Here is a 21,296-nt window from a genome sequence, read left to right on the forward strand (position 1 = left end):
AAGGCGCCATCTACCGAGGCGGAGTTCCTCCCCGAATCTAGGTAAAAAAAATTCAAAAAATCTTGTAGAGACACTGTTTGAATCATGTTTTTTCAAAAAATCTTGTAGAGACAGTATTTGAATCAAGTTTTTTATCGTGGAAACGTTTGGGGCACCTAAAATTTTGAAGTTCAACCACTGTAACTTGCATTTACAAAAAAAAACTTATTTTCCCAAAATATGGCCGGAATTTCCATGACTTTCAAGGGAAAAAAGCACTGCTAAAATAAACGCTGAAAATTAATAGTTAAACAAAATTATGATTAAATAAATTTTATCATCTATATGATTTTCTTTTCATTAATAAATTATAATTACTTTGATTAATCATATATTTTCTTTTCTAATCTTTAAATAGTTTTATCTTTCCTATTTTTAATATGTATACATGGGTAATATAGAAAATTGAAAGAAAAAAAAAAAAAAAGAGCAAATTTTATTAGGGTGTTAAGAAATGGGAGTAAATTTTATTATATACAGAAACACATTAGTGAATCAATATAGTACGACATGTACTATGTTTAGTGAATCAACATAGTACACTATGTATTACGTGGTCAACTAGATTTCTGACAGAATGAAAAAAACTAAACGTTAATAAATAATAAGTAAACAAAATTATGATTAAATAAATTTTGTCATCTATATAATTTTCTTTTCATTAATAAAGTATAATTAATTTGATTAATCATATATTTTCCTCTCTAATTTTTAAATATTTTTATCTTTTCTATTTTTAATATGTATACATAGATAATATTAAAAATTGAAAAAAAGAAATAGCAAATTTTATTACAATGTTAAGAAAAAAAAAGAGTAAATTTTATTATATACAAAAATACATGAAAGTAAATTTTATTATATACAAAAATACATTAGTGAATCATTTTAGTACACTATGTACTAAACAATCAACATAGTACACTATGTACTATGTTTCCTTTTAGAAATTGTAGAGTAAATTTTGTTCTATAAAATAATATATTATCAAATCAATGTAATAATATTTATAAATATATTAAATTGATAAATATTTTAATAAATTATTTTAATTATATAAATATTAAGAGAAAACAATATTTTAACATTATTACGAGAATGATTTACTTTTAATTGTTTCTTAAATATTAAGATGGATTTTATTCAGTAAAAATTAATAATATTTATATGGAGAGATATTTTTGTTCCAAAAAAAAATTTGAAATTTGAAAAATTAATTGTTAATAATTATCTACAAAATATTCTTATTTAATAATTAAAGATGAAAACTAAAATTTATATCAAATACTTATTTTGAGGATTATATTTTTTACTTTTCCAACATATTATTAATAAATAAATTTTTTATGATATAAATTTATATATTACATTAAATTAAAATATAGTAAAAAAATACAACTATAAAAGATTAATGTTATTGTTATTTCCGTTCCAAGTTAATTGTCTCTGAAAATAACAAATTCATATAAAGTTTTTATAATTTCATTTTCAACGTGAAGAGATCGATCTCCTGTATCATAAATAGGTTAGTTTTCCATAAGCTTCATCTAAATGTAATTTTTTTACACGTTAATTATAATTTTGAACATGTCCACCACGACCATGATGGAATAATGTTGTCTAGATTTCCTTGGAAAACATGTGAAGAAATCCATGGAAATGACCTCCCATTTCCACTCTGGAATCGCAATCCACTGTAGTAATCCGCTTGTGTGCTTACATTTTGCTTTTACCTGTTGACGATCCAAGCATCTAGCCACAAACTCTGCCACTTCCTTCTTTAGATTCAACCAATAATAAAACGTTTTCACTGTTTTCAATGTCTTTTGGTATCTTGGGTGCCCTGAGTACGGTTTTGAATGGAATTCTCGCAAGATAGTCTTCTTGAGCTCACTTTCATTCAAAACATAGATCTTGTCCCTAAATCTGACCAAACCATCCATTGTGAAATGATAGTCAACATCCTGATTACTTGTGCCATGTTGTAACCTCTGCCTAAGATCCTTGTACCTGTCATCCTGTTGTCCTTCCTGTGAGATCTGATCCTGTAAATATGTCCCATAATATCTCATAGTTGTTATATGATTCACCTACACTCTCCTACTAAGAACATCTACAACCCTGTTTTCCTATCCCTTAATGTATCGGATCTTAAAATCAGACTCACTAATCATGGCCAACCATCTAGCTTGCCTGAAATTCATATTCAGTTGGTGAAACAGATACCTCAATCCACCATGATCGCTCATTAATACAAACCTCCTGCCAAGAAGATAGTGCCTCCACATCTTCAATGCATGACTAATCGTTGCCAACTCAAGATCATGAGTCAAATATTTATGCTCGTGCTCATTCAACTTCTGTGACTAATAACACACTACATGTCCTTCCTATATTAAGACTCCACCAATTCCTCTCTTGTAGGCATTTGTACACACCGCAAACTCCTTGTTTGGATTTTCAATCTTTAGAACTGGAGTGTTTGTCAACAATTGCTTTAATTGCTCAAATCTTTCTGCACATTCCTCGGTCCATTCAAATATCTTACCTTGCCTTTGCAGTGACGTAATAGGATATGTAATCCAAGAGAAGTTCCAGATGAACATCCTATAATAACCTACTAGATCCATAAATGATCTTACCTCGTCCATGTTTCGAGGAACGGGTCACTCCATGATCGCTCTTGTCTTTTCTGAATCCATTGTCATGCCTTCCTTGGAAACAACATGTCCCAAGTAATGTACTTTTGTGTTAAATAAATTGCATTTACTAAGCTTTGCATGCAACTAATTCTCTCTTAGCAATTTCATCATTGTTGCTAACTGTTCGACATGCTCTTCCTCATTCTTAGAATATATCAATATATCATCAATGAGCACAATGAAAAACCTGGCCTGATAAGGATGAAACACACTATTCATCAAGCACATGAGTGTAGTTGGAGAATTAGTCAAACCAAATGGAACTACAATAAACTCACAATGCCCATACCTAGTGTTATAGGCCATTTTGTCGCATCTCGTCAATAGGCCTTCAAACAGGATCAATTCACATCCTTCAACATATTATCATAGTTCTTGCATAAAGCCCTAAGCATGAATCTCCCTAATCCCTGAGTTTTCCCCCTTGAATCCTTCATTTCAGTGATTTTAAGGACCAGGGAACCCTGCATGACCGAGAAATTGTGTTGCAGTGCAGTCTCTCTTTCTCTCAAGGTGTTGTGGAATGCACCCTCCAAAACTATGGGGGTGCAATGATTATAGAAATTAGGGAAAAAATAGTAAAAAATCTGGAGCTTCGTCTTCTAGAAGCTTCCAGAGGTTGTTTCAACCACTTACCTTGGATAAAAATTTGAATCCTGTCTTATTCCACCTTGGAGAAATCACCATCTTATCCCTTGCGCTATCCTCCCATCACATTTTGATCTCAAGCCTAGATTGGTAAGTGGATAAGAATTCATGAGCTACCTCTCCTTCCTATATATTTACCTCATTCCACAAGGATTTGGTTGGTTGTTGTTCGATTTTGGGGAGTGATTCTACCCTTACGTTGATGATGTGGGAGATATCTCTACATTCATTAGGGTGATTAGAGGTGCAATTTGTGACAATGAAATTACAAGTGAACTTGGAGGGGTGCTTTTACAGGATCAAAACCTTCTTCTTTTTTGTAACTCACTCCATTTCTATTAATGCAAAGAGTTATTCTTTTTTTTCCTATATATGATGTTATGGTGTCATATATTTCACTACCATGTTGATCTATTGAATAAAGTGATTATATGATGCTACATACATTTTTTGGATCGTTTGATTGTGTTATCTCACTGTGCATGTTATAATAATAATAATCGAAGCTAGGATTGGAGCATTCAAGATAAGGAAGGAGCGAAGCATACGACAAATTCTAGGTAGGCTTCATCTCCTTATCTATTTGCTTTAAGGAAAACATTAGTCCCTTTGTCTTTTTGTTGTTTTAGGTGACTCCACTAGGCATAGGGAAGATACTTTTATCCGCAGTCGTAGATTTTTCATAACAAATTGGCAAACACTCCATCACCGCTCTTATATTTTCTGAATCCACTAATATGCCTTCCTAGGAAATAACAAGTCCCAAGTAATGAACCTCTGTCTGAAAAAAATTGCATTTTCTAATCTTGGCATACGTTTGATTCTCCCTTAGCAATCCCGACACTCTTGCTAAGTGTTCGACATGCTCTTCCTCATTCTTATAATATATCAATATATCATCAATGAACACAATGGAAAACTTGTCTAGATAAGGATGAAACACATTATTCATCAAGCACATGAAAGTAGCTGGAGCTTTAGTCAAACCAAATAGAAATATAACAAACTGATAAATCCCATACCTTGTCCGTAAATCAGTCTTGTAGATGTCCTCTTCTTTAATGCGTACCTGATGATATCCGTCTCTCAAGTGAATCTTCGAGAACACTGTTGCTTGTTTCAACTATTCGAACAAGTCATCAATCCTCAACAACGGATACCTGTTCTTGATGGTCACCTTGTTTAACTTCATGTAATCAATGCATAGCCTAAGAGTACCATCCTTCTTATTCACAAACAACACTGATGCACCCCAAGGCGATACACTTGGCCTGATGTATCCCTTGTCAAGCATTTCCTTCAACTACAACTTGAACTCTAATAACTCTGGTGTGCTCGTCCCTTATGGTGCCTTTGATGTTGGTGTTTCCCCTTGTACCAAATCAATATAGAAGTTCACTTCTCTACGAGGTGACAGCTCTGAAATCTCTGCTGAAAACACATCTTGAAACAGATGCAAGATCAGGTACCTCTTCATAACTTTTGCATTCTCTACATCCTTACCTTTATCACTAAAAATATGCATTGCAATTAACACACACCGTTTTCTGCGATTGCATTTTCCTACATAACTGTCACCATTCTAACTGATGTAGCTTTCTTCCTACCCTGCAAGATTCTTTGTTCTCCATTGTCATTCAAGAATTCAATAGCTTTGTCATAACAATCCAACTTAGTCATGTGAAGATACAACCAGTCCATACCCAAAAGCATACTATATGATCCCAACAATAGTACATTAAAATGTGCTAAGGTAGGCCTACCATTCAACTTGAATGTACAAGCTCTTACCAAATGACGAACTCTCTTCTTTGTACTTGTAGTCGAATGCACTAACCAAGATTCGGCATGCACTTCTTTATTCAAACCTCACTTATCCACCAGGTCAGGACTTACATAACTATAATTAGATCCAAGGTCAATCAAAATAGAAACAACTTGATCCCAAATCTCACCATCCATCTTGACAATAGATTAATGGTGATTCGCCTGCCTATTATCCAGCGCTGCATAAATCCGTGGAATGCTCTGCCCAACATCCCCAACTCTCTACGCATCCTATGCACTATAAATCTAAGGCATACCACCCTGATTTTGCGGACAATCTCTCTTGAGATGATCCTTACCACATGTCAAACACTATAAACTTCTCTTACCATGACCTTTATTTTGTTGTTCTCTAGGTTGAGGTCCATTAAACTTCTTGTAAGGTGATAAATGTTCTTTCTCTCCTACATCCGGAGGTCTTGGTTGTTTTGGCTGCCACTTGCCTTTAGCTTTCTCTTTCCCTTTCCAACCTTGCTGAGACTCTGTCTTGCGCATTTATATCTCACAACAGTGCTTCAGTTTCGCAATGACTTCTTCAAGTGACTGAGGCTCATCATACTCAATCCGATCTTTAAACGCTAATGGTAATCCATTGAAAAAAATCTAAACTTTGGCTTTTTCATCCTTAAGATATGATACATACCTCAATAAATCCAGGAACTTAGTCATATACTCCTCATTTATCATCGATCCCATCTTTAGCTCACATAATTCCTTGGATTTTTTATCGTAGTACCTCCCGTGACAAGTACTTCTTCCTAAATATCTCTTTAACTCATGCCAACTCAACTCTTTTGTCTTGATGTCTCTAACCCGCTTCACATCTTCCCACCACATTTCTGCTTTCCCTTTAGGCTAAAGATACTTGTTCTGGCCTTCATGTTCTCCATGTAATCATGCAACTCAAAGAACTTCTTCATATTTAGTAGCCATGCCTCTGCATCCTCCAACTTCTTTAAATACCCATTAAAGGTAGGTGGCTTTTCTTTCTTGAACTCATCCCATAAATATCCCTGGTCACTCCTCCTGTAAGGATGCTAGCAATGATGGCCATGATACCTGTCTGAACTAGAACTAGAGTAAAGCTTGTGTCCACTGCCTTACCTATCAGGTGTATCCAAGAACCTGCCATCTCTAATCATGTCATCTCTGTGTGACATGTTCCCACCATGAGACCTGCTACCATAGGCTCAATTAGTCATGTTGCCCTATCGATGAGTGATCCTAAGTGGTCCGTCTCTCTACAAGTCTGACAAGATCTGATGGATGACTACATTAACCTCTGCCTGTTTCTCCTGTGCTTGAATGATTATGTCATTATCTGCTTTGATACTTCTTATTTCTTCTTTCAAACTTCTCAATGTGTCTCTTAAGTCAGAAGAGTGCCCACCACCATGCTGATCATATGATAGATAGGGAGAGTCTTGTGAATTTTAGTCTACCATCATTCTAGTCCTCTTCGATTTTCTTCCTTCAAGTATACCATGTCAACTTAAACCAAAACATAACATAGTCAATATACCTTAGTATAGTTCAGGGTAGGATATCTCATCTACAAGATCAACTAGATTAGCTCAATACATGTATAAACATAATCATAGCATTATATGCAAATCGTCTCAACCATCATCCAATTAGCATGCATGACTATACCAACCACATACCATGACCTCATGCACGACAACTATAACCATGTCAATGTATGTATAATGACGTATAGACACTGACATGCATAACAAGTGCATAACTGACAAGAACTCACAACATATACATCCAACAACAACACCATCTACTTTCACATGGCGAAACAACTGCAACCATGCCTACACAACAAGCACATAAAACACAAGAATAAAGAACACATATGAAACTGACATGTATGCATGACCAACAAATTCTGCCCATCCAGTCCACGGGGTGAACCTAGCTCTGATATGACTCTGTAACAGCCTCCTCCCACATTTACCCAAGCTAACCGGTCCACTAGGGTAAACATGTGACAAAGAATTACATGATGTGATTCAACTCTGCATGTACAATTAAGGAAGTGGAACCGACAAAACAAAACAATCTATCCTTTCTCGTAAGCTATATAATCTTTAGGAGACAACCAACCCTTCCAAGTTCCCAACCCCTAAGACAACAACTCATTTTTTTGAGCTAGACCCCTAGTCGCTCCCGTGACAATCCATGCATGCGACTGAGAGCCTCTAGTCACTCCCAGAATAAGGCATGCATGTGACTGTGACCTTCTTTAGGCAATTCTGAGCCAGCGACCCCAGATTTTGTGCCACGTTTTTAGGGCCAGGTCTCAGGCCTCTACTTAGAACTTCATGAAACTTCCAGAAATGATAAATAACAATTAATTAAAGCTACTAATGCGAACATTGGTACAAGGCCTTGACCTGACCCCTACTATCCATTATAAACATTTCGTCAAACATATCACAAACATGTCATCTACGGGTCATAACCACAGATTTGAGTATAGGGGTCTCATACTTATCTGAGAATCGTCAAGAAGAATTTATGCCTTATCACAATAACTGCTTTATCATTTATTAGGTCATACATTCATTATTCATTCATTTCCTAATCAAAACATAATGAAAGCCATGACTAAGATCTGTCATAAAACCATGCCTATAACCAGAAAAATAGCAATGATAGAACAACTATTAAAACCACATATTAACAAGTACATTTACACATGAAATACCAAAGGAAAATGATTTCTTATTAATGTATGTATAAGCCAACCAAGGCAGGAACTTCCAAGAACCACCCCACCATAGATTAGGCTGAACCAAATCTTTCTTTCAACTAATCACCCCCATGCCATATTCCAAGCATGAATGTGGGACTCACAACAGAACCAATCAAGGCTTCCTCGAGCTTTATCGTATAACCACCGAGGGATTCCTAGGCCGAAAACCATCATCAATACAATTAGGCTTTAACGCAATCCCATTGGATCACTGGGCCCTAAAAAAGCATGGATGCCTCTGAATCTTTAAACCTAAACTGCGAGGAATTTGTCTATCTCCACCTCTAGGATTTAACATATTTCCCGCCATTCACGAGTCAAGGATTCCTAGGCCCAATGAGGTTCCACCATCTAGGATTTATCCTATATCTTGCCATTCACCGGTTGAGGATTCCTAGGCCTAACGAGGTCATACACAATCAGACTTCACCATAATCCACCTTCACCGGCCTAGGGATTCCTAGGCTTTTGTTTCTCCCCTTGCACTACCCCAGTCAGTTTCGAAAACCATCGGGCAATCCAGCTCAACCAAAGCAAGAGAACCCCATCACACCATGGCTATCCGGAAATGGAAAAGCAAGGTTAAAAAACACTGTCACACCTGGAAAAACCCATGCCAAAGATAAGAAGAGAACCAAAACACACATGCATGTACCATGCATGCGAAAACTAGCAAGGAAACCATACATGCAACTTGATACCTGCAAGTAATCTCGCTCTTCCTTTCTTGATCTTTACTTCCCTTTTCTTTCTTGTCTTTCCTTTGCCTTCCTTCCTCCAATGCTAGAGTGCTCTAAGAATTCTCTAAGTGCCCAAGAGTATGAGAAAGTAAAGAGAATAGAGAGAGATCTCCAAAACTGAACTGACTAAAGGTTGTGAATTGATCCTCTGAAGAATTTTTATCAATGAGACCTCTATTTTCTTCATTTTCCATTATTTTCCTTCATTTTACTCCTCACATGCAACCTGTGACCTTTCACCTTCATTTTCTCCTCATTTCCCTTATATTCATAAATAAAATGTCAGTTAATGCCACTTTTCCTTTGCAAACACTTTGTCATTGCCTTTGCCAATTTCCCTAGCTATAATAAACCAAATGAACACCCACACTAGGATGTTTTGCTCAACATTAAGCTTGGGTTATGTGCCCCATGACCTATGTTATTATTTTGCCTTTATTTACTTTATTTCATGGATTTTTGACAAGGGATGTTACATATTGTTAAAGGCTCGACTATAGTAGTTCTAGCTTGGCCTTGGGACATTAAAGGGGCATTTTTGCCCTAGCCCGCCATATATAAAAATTTTGAAAGTATAGACCTGTACCAAATAAATAAAATATTTTATTGTCCACATGACATAATATAATATCATATGAACTTTTAAAAGAGATAAAGTAATTAAAAGTATAAAAAAAATATGAGTAAGATTTTTAAACCTTATAGTAACTTTTCAAAAACATTTCAACATAGGATATATATATAGAGAGAGAGAGTAAAATATTCAATGTTCAAAAAAATAAAAATAAAAATAAAACAAGTGAAAGTTAAAAGTAAAATAAAAAATATCAAGTTATCCTAATTAGAGGGAGATGTGTAATTCATTCCCTTCTTAATATAAAATTAATATGTTACATCTAAAAGTGTTCATAATAATAATAAATTTCATATAGTGTATCAAAAAATACTTTAATATGCAAGATTAGGCAATATTAAGTATACCTAAAAATATATTAATAACAAAAAACCATTTTAATATCAACAATGTAGAGATAAAATGTCTCAATGCACATGTTACATTATTTTACATTTTGGTTCTTTTTTAAGTGTAAATTTTTCTGGTCAATTTTCGCTAAAATCCAGCAAAGTTTTTTTGACTTGCAAGTTTAAGTTATGCACTCTATATAGTATTCAAAGATAAAATGTAAATAATGTTGAGATTACACATTGTGTGTAGAAATTACACATTGTGTATCTCTGTGTAGAGAGAGAAAACCATTACAGATTCATTGAGATCTATAAAGAGATGACAGGGATGTAATTTTTTTTCAAATTTTGCATTCTAAAAGAAATTTTAACCCAAAATGTTTGGATCTATAGTGTTGGTAACCTAGTGATCTTTTAACAATTCCTATTTCTAATATATAATATAATTAATAGACTACCATAATATTAACCTTCTACTTACATACCAATAGCTTTTTTATATATAACAGATCTATTAGAATATATTATATTATTAATATACTATAATATAACCTAGAAAATAATATCTATATATATATATATATATATATATATATATATATATATATATATATATATATATATAATCATTGTATTATATAATAATATTAATATATAAAATTATAATATTTTATTAATTTATTCACATACTAATTCATTTATAAATACTATTATGTATCTAATATAATATTTTTTATAAAAAAAAATTTAGGGTGTAATATAATATTTTTTATATAATTTTTTTTTTTAATTTCAGGTGGACATTTAGGTTTTGAATGATGCTTCTTATTCTCTACGCACACTATTTAATTATTTATATGCTCTCCACCATTTCTCGTCTTCAAGATAGACTTAGCTGATGGCTCTAAAACATCCACTAAAATCTTTAAAAATTACCCAATGTTGAAAGAATCTTACCTGTATTTACTATATTTTCCATGGTCTCTAACTATTATACATTATGGTCATTTTCAACTCCATATTTCTTCATGGGATACTGAAGTCAACCATTTTGAATAAAATCTACCATTTTGGAAAATTATTCAAGGAACTAGAACATGAAAATATTAGAGATATGGCCTCGATTCTAGCCATGTTATGAAAGCTACTCGATTATGACGAGAATAATGATCTATTTCAATCCATGACAACAAACGAACTTCGTGGTGTTATCCATTCTGGAAGGAATGAAAATCCTAGACGGGACGATTATACCACAAAAGTTTTTACTAATTTTTTTGTGGTCAGGGAGGATCAACATCAAGTCATGGAGCATATCCGCGAGATTGGGCATATGCCTATAATTTTTAACTCCTCATTCATCACCCTCATCTCCCTCATCTCAAAGGTAAACTATCCCAACAACTTTAATGATTTTTGGCTAATCTCCTTTTGTAATAGTTTATACAAAATTATTACCAAGGTGAAGGTGATCATTACAAGACTAAAACCATTACTCTCAAGGGTGATTTTATTGCAACAATTTGGTTTTCTAAGGTAGGTTAATTCATAAAGCAATTGGATATGCTCAACAAGGTATCCACATGATCAAAACAAATGGAAATCCTCAAAATTGATCTTTCTGAGGCATATGATTGGTTCTCTTGGACTTATTTAAGGTTGTTGCTTCTACATATGAGCTAGTGTACCATTTTAAAACTAAATTATGGTCTGATGATGTCCTCCTCTTTTGGTGTCTCAATTTTTGTAATCGCAATATTGGAAAATGAATTCAACTGTATTAAGAATTATGTAAATTTTACGTATGAATACAACAATGTCACTGTTGGATTCAGTTTCTAGGTTTCTTGGACATGCATTAACTTTCCACCAGAACCATGACGGATTAGGTGGCTAACATTCCCCCCCTTAATATGAAGGGGTGTATATGAGGATCAAATAAGAGAGCTAAAATGCAAAAGAGCATGACAACCAATGGTTGAATAAGCTCTCTAAGATGATGGTTTTTAAGAGAAAACCACAAACAAACCCAAAGGTAGGAGAACTCGAGGTCTCAACCAGTGGTGGTTTAAAGATGAGCACGAACTCTAGAACTATCAAAGCAATTCCTTAAACAATTCCTAGTCTAGCTAGAAGATGAAGTCTTCTACTAGTGGAAGTGCTCCCTAACAAAACCTGTAGCGGAAACCAAAATCTTCTACAGGTAATGGTTTAACGAATGCCACCAATAAAAAAATTATGTTCATGGGAATTGTTCTGTCTCTGGATACAACTCTAAATATGGCTATGGTTATCTCTAGTTGTACGCTAAGATAGTAGGTTTCAAGTTGTGGCTCAGGCTCACTTGTAATCTTTGAATGGTCAATCTTCGAAGATGGTAACTTACCATAAATTCCCCCTTGTCAGATACCTTTGAGAAGATGATGAAATCTTTGTTGCAAAACTAGTCAATAATCGAGAATAAATTTTATGGTATGACTAGTATAACTTCCTGACTGTTGAACACCATTACCAAGAACTGATTCATCCAAGGTGAATCTTCGTTCTTGCAAGAGTTCTTTTTCCTGGAACATTTGTTTGAATTATGATCGTGCTTACCTCAATGCTCACAAGGATGAAGATCAAAACATTGATCTTTCACATGGCCAACTCGATCACAATGTTGGCATTTGACAATCTGTGGTTGTTGTGCAACAGGAGCATGTAAAGATGGATCATCCTGAAGAAATCCAGCACTGATAAACTGGATGAGCTTGGAATATTTTGGAATATCAAAATACCATCCCTTTTATATGCGAGACCAGTTCTATTCTTGCTGTTCATAACTTCTTCCCAAGGTCTTGGGAAGTACAAGTTAAAACTTTACATCTACTTGCAAATCTGCTCGTGAAATGACTCCATTATTTTAATCAATCTTCGATTGTTGATGGGATTCAAGCTCAAACAATGATTTGTCCTGAACAAGAACCAGTTCATAATTACAACTCTTCTTTTGTGGTTCATCTCGTTGTAGTTGTGACTCAAGCTCCAAAAACAAAATCTTGTCCTGAAAATTTTGTAAACAAGTTTGTATGTTAGAGAGAGTGTATTATGAATGTGTTATGAACAATGGAGATTTGAGTATTCAGTAACTCTAATACTCGCTCAAGTTTGGCCAGTTTACAATAAAAATATCAAGAATGTCGAGTTCAACCGAAAATGCACCCACTTACAATACAATTTACAAAATAAAATATAGATGATATAGATGGCACCTAAACGTTAAAAATTTGTAGTCAAATATGATAAACAAAATATAGAAATTCAGAAACCTCCAACAAGCATGACCAAAATTCAAGCCTTCAAAATAGGGCACCATTTCCTTTGACACATACATAACTTTTCTCCATCAAATGCCATTACCCCAAAAAAAAAAAAAAAACTCATGGACACCTTTGTAACACCTTCATCCTTTCAATAAACTATCCTCCTGAAGTTCTACATAAAAATGTTGTTCATAGAAGTAATATCAAATTAACTCTCTCAAACATTAAATTTGTATGGCTAAATTTTCCAACCAAAACAACGTCTTTTATATATCTTAATAGAAAACCACTTTAATCATATTTTACGAACATTGGGGCATTCTTTAGAAATCGTCTTCTTCATGTAAATATGAAATCAAAATTAACATTCTCTGCATAACTAACAACAAATTTTCATTTTCATCGTACTATCCACATTGACGACGTTCAGTATTCAACTTTATTATTGAAGAAACAAATATCTCTTACCACTCCAAGGGAAAACCTACAAGCCTTGCATCCATGATATGATTTTTGACCATCATAATGGAATCCAACCAACCTTCATACTCTGCTCGTTTATGCACATAATCACCATTCTACAATGCCAATAGTCACACGGTCTTTATCTCATCCATTTGAAAGCTATGCACTCTTGCTTCTCCTCTCAGATGGACTCTGTACCCAACTCCTCCTCTAAAAAAAACAACACAATGCAACTAAATATACAAAAACAACAACTAACTACACTAGAGTGCCAACATTGATGTGCTCTGCTGAAAACAAGCATCTTCGCATCATTTTATTACTTTAGAGTTCTATATGGTTCCCGTGCATAGCTAGAAACAACAAGATGCTTAAATTCACCATAATAAAATCTATATTGACATTTGAAGCCTTAAATTTATTTGAATAAAAATCTTTGAAATGAAAATTTGTGTTCTCCACGCAACTCTGAAGAATGAACCAAGTGTCCCAGATACCACTGAATCAAATGGGCCAAAGTGGAAGAGGGGTTTAGAATCTAGGTCCAGTAGGAGCACCAAAGGCGCACTGGTTTTTCATGCTACTGATGGTGATGCATCTGTTTTATTAGAAAAAAAACTAGTGAATAAGACCCTTTCGATTTATAATGCTTTACATCAAAAGCTTGTACCGGAAGATGAAGCTAGCCGCAGTAACTTCAAACAACCTGATCTCAAATCCTGGTCAATGATGATGGAAGGACGGTTTTGTGTCAATCGAGACACGAGGGTAATTAGAGCTATTCTTGGTGTAAACGTAGGTGCTCTTTTCTATTTTAGGATGGAGCTTATGTGATGCCACACAATGGAATGAGTTTGAAACAACTTACCAGGAAAGAGACAGATTTGTTATTCTCCTTACATCCGTTGGGCAGAGAATAGGCCTTGACAACGCAAAAAAACTTTGCATCCAAATAGAAACGGCTCTGCTCTACATAAAAAAAAATGTCTCCTCAAGCATGTCCAACAATTTGGCATCTTGTGCAGGTCCACTTCAACGTAGCACAACGTTTCCCCTTCACGGTGAATACAAAACTAGGAAATGTGCAAAACCTCCTCCTTGTCAAACAAAAAATTGCAACACAGATTCTTCGCATAAAATGGCTCTTCAACAAGGAATGTTTTGCAAACGCTCTGACCCTTGAGAGAAAACGAGCAAAGTTTCTCACAGTAAGTCTCCACAATCAAACTTTGCGTAGTGGAGGAAAAACTATATGAGGGAAAAAGTATGAGTAGGGGGAAAGCAAAGCGCCCATGAAGGCCATGAAACTAATGGCTGAAGAGATTTAACAGGGCAGATAAACCACTGCTCTGATACCGATGTAGGAATCAAAATATTAGAAAATGAATTCAACCGTATTAAGAATTATGTAAATTGTACATATAAATACAACAATGAAACCATTGGATTGAGTTTCCAGGTTTCTTGGACATGCATTAACTATCCACCAGAACCTCGATATATTAGATCGCTAACATCAATGCATGGTTCAGGCTCAAATTTCCTCAAGCCTACTGCACCAAGGTTTCCCACTATTTTATTACTTATTTTCACTTATTGTTGAAGGGCTCAATCCTGCTATCTCTAATGCAAAGTGATCAAACGATTTCCATGGAGACTTGATTAGTAAGAATAGTTACCTCACTCATTTAGGTTTTGTTGATGATATTCTCAGATTTTTCTTTTGTAATCACGTCGACAGTATGGCTCTTAATTAAGAAGATCGTTGACACCTTTCGTGGTGCAACCAATATGAAATCGATCTCCAAAAGTCACGAGGTACAAGAATACTATCGTTTTTCTTTTTCTATCCATTTTCCATTGTTTTGCGAGGTTCAAAATATCCGTGGTTAAGAGAAGGTGTTCTTCTCTATCCAAAAACATGAAGATATGGAATAGAGCCACCAATGTTAAAAACCATTAGTAAAGGAAATTGGTAGTAAAATCATTATGCTTCTTCCTCACTAAACATGAAAATGATGTTTCCATTTTTTATTATTAAATTATATTATCTTATAATATTTGTATATAAACTTCGAAATAAAAGGTATGCTTATGAAATTCTTGTTGTTGGGTGTGTGCACGGCTATTCTCTGCACTTAATATGATATTTGGTCTATGTAAATTTATGCATAGAGAAGATTACTTCTTAAATACTTTAACCAACCTTTCTTAAGCCACGAGCTAGAGAACTACGTAACACAAATGCATTCTCAGCATTTAGTGTTCCAAGGCCTTAAAGTTCATTTATTTTAAACAAATTGCAAAGCCTTTAGAGCTCTTGTTTTTGTCAAACTACACAACATAAAGTATCATACACAAGATAATGGTGTGTCAAAAATAAACCAGTTGTGAAAGAATACACTCTCTATAAACAAATAAAAATAAAAAGTAGGTGACCATGTTAATGCCAAAAGAAACGACTCATCTACCCTATTTTACAAAATGGTCTTACTTCAAAAAGAAGATTGTTGCAAGAAGGAAGAAATTAGGGCACAAAGAGACCAATAGTGTTATCATTATGATAATGGAGAAAGCCTTTAAAGCAGAAAGAATATTAGAGAAAGAACTATATATGGGCAGTCAGAGGTAGGTCTCAGAACTATAGAAGAATTTAACATGATCATTTTTATAAATGTGACCCATATAGAAAAGTTACTTCATCACATACTCAATTTTCCTTCTTTCTCAATGAAATTTGGGGTGATTCAATGGAATTAAAAATCGCGTCTTTAAAAAAAACATGCTAAAATATTAAATAGAGAACACATAGATTGCAAAGGTTGCTAATGGTTGCTAAATCACACCTAAGGTTGACCATGTCATTTCCCTTTCTTGAGTTTTGAGGCTTTCTTGGTCCTATATATATATATATATATTGATATATACAAATTTCTTATTTTAATTTTCAAATTTCAAATTTGACTAATAATTTGTAGAATGATTGAGCCCATATAGCTATTAGTTCATACCAATTTCATCTAAATATGACCCAAATTAGTTGGTTCGGTTTAAACCAGGGAGTTACGATAAAAAATTCCGATACCCAGTCATCCAATTGAATCAACCATTCAACCATGAGTTGACGAGTGCTAACTAATAAGCCAACTGAGCCACTAATCAATTAGAGAAAACAAAAAACAAACTAAACCTGAATCCCGATGTCAAGTCCACACCACCTTCAACCTAGTCATGTCATCGAGTTGGCCTCCTCCATTTCAGAAAGTTATATTTAACTTTTAATTTAATATTAACCTTTACTTTTATTTATATATTAGATTTATTAGTTTAAGTTTTAATTTTTAAAGTTCAAATAATATTTCCATTGGCAAAGGTGGCGTTTATTTTATTACGTTTAGTAATAGATTCAAATTTATAAAAAATCATATAAAGAAAATAGCAATAACAATGTTTTCAATTTTCAACCTACTCAACAACCTTTTTCTTCTCAGCATTTTAATATATATATAAAATAAAATTTAAAAACCTGTATCGATTCCTCCAACCCTCCTCAAGCTAGGAATTGTGAACTTCTAAGAATGGAACCTAGAAATAGAATAAACTACCCCATTGTTCCAAATAATTTAAATCCTTAAATCACAACAATGTTTGACAACATTCAACGAGAGAAAATTCAGACTCTTGGAGTTGAGAGAGCCATTCTAATGAGCAAGACTTCAAAATAGTGCATAGTTTCACGAAAAGTTATCTTTGCATCTCAAATTTACTCAGATTAGTGCATAGTTTCACGAAAAGTTATCTCTGCATCTCAAATTTACTCAGATTACAGTTACTGCGCCATTCTAATGAGCCAGACTTCAAAATAGTGCATAGTTTGGCTCAAAGTTATCATTAAGAATTTCAGAATTTACTCTTTAGATTATAGTCGTTACTTTTTAGACCTGAGGTTACTTAGAACTTCATTATTGAAAGAATTTTGTTGACCAGAACTTTAATTTCATGTATTTCAAAATTTATGGTTCGCATAGTTTTAATTTACATAAATTATTGGTGTATATAAATAAATATATTTTCATTAGATTTTGAATATTTTAATATGTTATGAGTTTTTGATGGCCAATTCCAATCCAGTATATTATGATTTTATTGGTAATATTATCTTTTTAAATGATTTTATTAGTAATATTATATTTTTTTAAATGTTAATCTTGTGATAATTTTTGTTTTGTAAACTTGTGAGGACTACATCTTCACCATGTCCAATATATCACCCATATCGGGGCGGGAAATTGAACCGGTGACTTCATATGAAGGAGTGTCATAACAGAGCACCGATGACTTCATATGAAGGAGTGTCATAACAGAGCACCGGTGACTTCATATGAAGGAGTGTCGTAACAGAGCACCCTATCACCATCTAGCCAAGACGTCGTGGACTTGATCTTGTGATATTGATAAATTTATTGGCTATTGATATAAAATGTTGTAAATCCTTTAGTATCTTAATATTAAATATTATGTACAAACTATTGATTAGGAAAAAATTAACATGATGTTATAAATTCGTTTGTTTAAAATATATTTTTGAATGCATAGATGAATTTAGCACCCCTAAGGCAATGCGATAACACTAAAACTTATAAGTCTAACAAAACCCTGGTGGATTTTGGAAAAATTTGAGGGGAGATATACCTAAAAAGGCCTCGAAAACTTACAATAGCTAGAATACTACTCTACATAATCAATGTTGTCTTCCTCGCAAAGCAAATGAAAAGATGATTGAAATTAGAAATGACTATTTATATCATCATAGATGCCTTGTTATTATGCAAATTCATTGAAGAGAGATTCCTTCATTGTATAACCCAAAAGATTTTCAATCATATTTAAGACCTCTCACTGAGAGACAGTTAACCAAAATATCCATATAAGAGGGTGTTTCAACAATAAAAACCAACCCTAACAAATTATGAAAACTAGTTCCTACTTGTCTAAATTATGTTTTGAGATTGTTGTAACCTATAATGCTAGGTTGGAAAAAAAGATTTAAACAATGTCATTAAATCATTTTATCATATTATGTTATTGTGTTTTGCTAGATGGAGATTTTGACTTCATCAATCCAATTAATCTACCATCTTTGACTAATCACACTTTATGTTGATAGTAATTATTTGTTTTAATCTACCATCTTTGACTAATCACACTTTATGCGGATAATGATAAATTGTTTTAATAAATGAGTAGAACTTATTTTATTAATTCAATGTCTTTTTAAAATTCAAACTACTCCTAAACTTATTTTTTAACCATTTCTTTATTTAAAGCTATTTGAACTTTGTAATATGCCTAACCTCCTGCATAGGATGTCTTTCACTTAACAGGGGATACAAAATCATTAAAAAATTATTGATCCAAAAAAGCATTCACAGTAAATAATTAAAAAATCCACATTTCTATTTTCCCGCACTCGTCTCTATTTTAAAGGAGAAACAACAAACCGTGGTGCGCCGCTTTGGTTTTAGCTGCTTCGGGATTCAACAGGCTGAAGCAATATTTTAGCAGCGGGCCGAGGTCCCATGCCCGTACCGGTGTGTTCGTACGGATGAGAATGTGGGTCAAAGAAGAAGCCGTGGACGCCGCCATATCGATCTTGGCAGACGTGTTGATAGTAGATACCCCTCATATTTAAGGTCCCGAGAAACGCTTCGCCACCTGTTCGTTCGTTTATTGCTTATTGTTTCATTGACGAAGAACTGCAACAGATCCTCCGACGACGAGACCATACAGATTACAAAGGCAATCACCGAAACAAAATACGGCAGAGAAAAACGACTGAAAATGAAATGCGTGCTGCTATAAGAAGTTGCATGATTCTTGGGAAAGCGTAAGCGTATGTATTTTTCCATGGTTTTAAAGCATAATTTTCCTCTGAAACCGGGTAGCTACAATGCTTATATTGTAGTTTTAGATTTTATAGATCTCGTCTTAGATTTTGCAATCTGGATGGACCTCTTCACCCATCGAAACGAAAAGAAAATAATAAGCTAACAGAATTCTGCATGGATCGGACAAAGGTATGAAATTATTTAACATAGTAATAGCGGCAAGACAAGATTGAAATAGGTGGTAACTCATCATCTTTATTCAATTGTCGAAATATGCTCACACGTCGGATAACCTAACCTTAATGTGCAGCATACACACACACAGCTTACAATAATTCCAAATCAAAATCACCATCGTTGTTCTATCCATCACAAAAACACACAATCTCAATCTCTTCTTCTTGTGACGAAGCATGGGTCAGAGAGTGTACCACTTGCAATCGAAATACAGAGCCTAGTAATACTGACAAACAGAACATGAGGTGAGGTGTAGGTGTAATTGACTAGACAGAGACAGGGACAGAGGATTTAATGAAAGCGAAAGGCACCCGCATGACGGGAACAGAATGAAGAGGATGAGCCATTTCGCATGACAGCTTCAGGACCTCGGACAGATCAACCGGATGTTCAGCATGAGGAAGCCATTCAAAATGATGGAGCAACTTGGCCACCCAGAGGTTAACAGTGGCAAGGCCCAGAGCCTTCCCCGGGCACACACGACGACCAGCACCAAAAGGAGCAAGCCTCAGATCGTTACCCCTCACATCCACGTCTTCCCCGCCTTCCGACACCACAAACCTCTCCGGACGGAACTCATGAGGTGATTCCCAAATGTTGGGGTCGTGAGTAATCGACCACATATTCACCATGGCCGTCGTGCCCGCGGGAACACACATTCCGTTGATGTTGACATCTTCAGTTGAGAGCCACGCCCATGATAGCAGCGGTCCAGGCGGATGCATTCGCAGCGCTTCCTTTACCACAGCTTGGAGGTACGGCAGCTTAGGGATATCCGTATCATTCACGCTGCGGTCTCGCCCCACTACAGCGTCCAACTCTGCCTGAGCTTTCTTCTGGGCATCTGGATTCAGCACCAGTTCTGCCATGGCCCACTCCGTCAGCAGAGCCGTCGTGTCTGTGCCACGAAAAATCATCTCCTGCATACATAACATTACATAGATTAGAACCAAACTTAGTTAATGCCCCTCCCCAAAGGCAAGGGCCTCATTCATAAGTTTCGGTGTGAAAAAACTAAACTAAACTAAAATACGGAGAGATAGATCAGATGAGAGTGTGGTGAAAAAACTAAACTAAAACACAGAGATACATAGAAGATGAGAGTGTGAAAAAACTAATAGTACGGACCCAGAGAACAGCGATCATATCCTCCTCATCTATCTTATCTTCTCCATGCAACGACAGCAGAACGTCAACAAAATCGGATTGATCACCCGTTTCGCTGTTCCGCTCTGCACGTCGGTGCTCTTCGATGATATTTCTAACGAAAGCTCTCACACGCGGCACAAGGCGGGCGCAACGAGCATGGATTCGAAGAGGGTCCAGCGGTCGCAGCCATGGTAGATGATCCGCCCAGTTGAACGCTCCCAACAGCTCGAAACCCTCATCCACCATCTCCCGCACCTCCTTCACTTCTTCACAAGTAGAAGTAAATGACACATCGAACCTCCTTCCATACACGCTGCCCATGATATTGTTCAGCGCAGCTCCTTGCAGGTGTCGTCGAACCCTAACAAAACCGCTGGACTGACATTCCTTCTGAATATCAAGAAGCATTCACAGAGCATCGGCCTGGCGACCAGGCTCGTGAACAGCGATTCTGCGTGGAGCGAAAAGATGCGCGGAAGAAATTCTCCTGAGCAGCCTCCAGTAGTCCCCATTGGGCGCAAAGCCAATGGCCCATGTTGGAAAATTTAAACAGCGATTCTGCA

At 35.1% G+C, this 21,296-nt stretch overlaps 1 pseudogene; it reads right to left on the reverse strand.

Moving 5' to 3' along the window:
• Positions 1-19,850: 19,850 nt before the first annotated feature.
• LOC149177830 (cytochrome P450 78A4 pseudogene) lies at positions 19,851-20,730 on the reverse strand (annotated as a pseudogene).
• Positions 20,731-21,296: the final 566 nt, after the last annotated feature.

The sequence above is a fragment of the Pinus tabuliformis genome, chromosome 4_1 (genome assembly GCF_031772625.1).
Source record: "Pinus tabuliformis cultivar Carrire ecotype Pingquan chromosome 4_1, CPIR1, whole genome shotgun sequence".
Lineage (NCBI taxonomy): Eukaryota > Viridiplantae > Streptophyta > Pinopsida > Pinales > Pinaceae > Pinus > Pinus tabuliformis.